Below are 2,500 nucleotides of genomic sequence, written 5' to 3'. Positions count from 1 at the left end.
TTTCAGATATCTGAGAATCCGTTTTGCTGCAGTTAAGTGACTTTGTGTAGGATTTGCACAAAACTTTGACACAACTCCCACTGCTTGGGCGATGTCCAGACGAGTTGTGATTGCAGCATAAAGTAAGCTCCCAACGATGGACTGGTACGAGATCGTATCGACTGGTCTACTAACACCATCATCCTTTTGTAGCTTGACGTTCAAATCAGCAGGTGTGGACACCGTTTTCGCTTCTGTTTGCCCAAACGTCTTGAGCATCCTTTCGATGTACTGCCCTTGATGAAGATAGACTTGCTTTCTTTCCTTGTCTTGAACTATACAAACTCCCACATAGTAATGCAGCTCCCCCATATCTTTCATCTTAAACTGAAAGTTTAAGCTGTCCTTAAGTCTTTGCATCTCGAAAATGTTTTCTGCTAGTATCATAAGATCATCGACGTGGATTGCGATGATTGTGAACGTATCCTTCTTTCTGATGAACACACAGATATCTGCTGTGGCTTGAGTAAAACCAACCTTTTCAACACTTTCCCTGAAAGCTTTATTCCAACACCGGGACGACTGCTTTAATCCATGTAGGGACTTCTCTATCTTGCATACCAGATGCTCTTCTCCGGGTTTCACATATCCTTCCGGTTGCTGCATGTAAATTTCTTCATTGAGTTTGCCATTAAGAAAAGCTGTCTTAACGTCCATCTGATGAATCAGGAGATCATACTGGACTGCAAACGCTAGCAAAAAACGGATTGAAGAGAAACGAACTACAGGCGAAAAAATTTCATCATAATCAATCCCATATTTCTGCGCGTAACCCTTGGCTACTAGGCGTGCTTTAAAACGTTCCACTCTACCGTCTACATCATGCTTCAGCTTAAACACCCATTTGCATCCTATAGCTTTCCGACCCGGGGGTAATTCTACCAACTTCCATGTCTTGTTCTCAATCAGAGAATTGTACTCTGCATCCGTAGCTACTTTCCACTCTGCAGCATGATCACTCGACTTTGCTTCTTGTATGGTTGAAGGCTCATCTACCTCACTTAGATGATAGGCAACATGGTGCACGCAGTCGGTCGCGGCGTCTGTATATTCGTCATAACCATATCTGACAGGTGTTTTATGCTTTCTCTCAGATCTTCGGGGTTCTTGCTGTTCTTCTTTCTCTGATCTCCTAATTTCTGCTTCTTCTTCTTCTTCGTCCTTTGCAATGGTGTCCGCATTCTGCTTCACCTCCATGCTCTTTGGGTCTGGCTCTGTAGTCGTGGCTGAATTCTGGCCGAAATCAGTCTCGTTAAACTCAACATCTCTCCGGATATAGAGCTTTTGGTTCGTCTCATCAAAAAGACGATATCCCTTTGACGTCAAGCTGTAGCCCACGAAACGCATCCTTTTTGACTTCGTATCCAGCTTTCGCCGTTCGCAGTCTGGCACGTGAGCGTAGGCCATACATCCAAATACTCGAAAGTGGTTCACATCCGGTTTCCTACCATACCACCGCTCATAAGGAGTTTCTCTTTCTTTTAGGGTCGTTGTGGGAAGCCGATTTCTCACATACGCAGCTGCAGAGATAGCTTCGGCCCAAAAAATGTTCGATAATCCTGCATGCGCAATCATTGAGCGTGCTGACTCAACCAAAGTTCGATTCATTCGTTCTGATACACCATTTTGTTGGGGTGAGTGTGGCACTGTCAACTCGTGTCTAATTCCTCTCTCCTTCAGATAGTTTTGAAATGCAGATGACAAATACTCGCCACCATTGTCAGTCCGCAAAGTTCCTATCGCTCTGCCGGCATCGCTGGTAGTTGTGGCTTCAAACTCTTTAAATTTGTCAAACACTTCTGATTTGTGTTTCATAAAGTATACAGCGCAGCACCGAGTGTAATCATCGATAAATGTAACAAAATACTTTGCTCCTCCAATCGACTGAGTTTGCATTGGACCACACACGTCACTATGCACCAGCTGTAGTTTACGCGTCGACCAAATCCTTCCCACTGTGGGAAACAGTTTTCGACACATCTTTCCTGCCAAACATCCTTCGCAAAATGACAATTCAGTAATTCTCTCGATGTCAAACCCTTGCACACATTCATTCTGAACACACTTCTTGAGGCGTGACTCGTGCACGTGCCCGAGACGTTGGTGCCACAAGTCGCTACGAGATTGCGCAACTGAGGCATACCCAGAAGAGACAACTTGGCAATCTAGTTGATAGAGTTTATCAGCCAGTGACCCCTTTCCACGAAGCTTTCCATTCTCATCCCAGATACAACATTTATTAGGGCCAAATTCGACAGCATTACCCTTAGCAACTGCAGCTCGTACAGAAAACAGATTGCAGGTGAGTTTAGGCACATACAGCACGTTATGCAAGACAACTTTCTTAACCTCAGTTCCTGGAAACAGCATATTTATTTGAACGCGTCCAGATCCCAATGCTTTCACAACACGACCGTCTCCTAGAGCAACGTTTTCAGGGTCTTCAAATTCCTGGAAATTA

The sequence above is a fragment of the Montipora capricornis genome, chromosome 12 (assembly GCF_036669925.1).
Source record: "Montipora capricornis isolate CH-2021 chromosome 12, ASM3666992v2, whole genome shotgun sequence".
In the NCBI taxonomy this organism is placed as follows: Eukaryota; Metazoa; Cnidaria; class Anthozoa; order Scleractinia; family Acroporidae; genus Montipora; species Montipora capricornis.
This window is presented reverse-complemented; position numbering follows the sequence as displayed.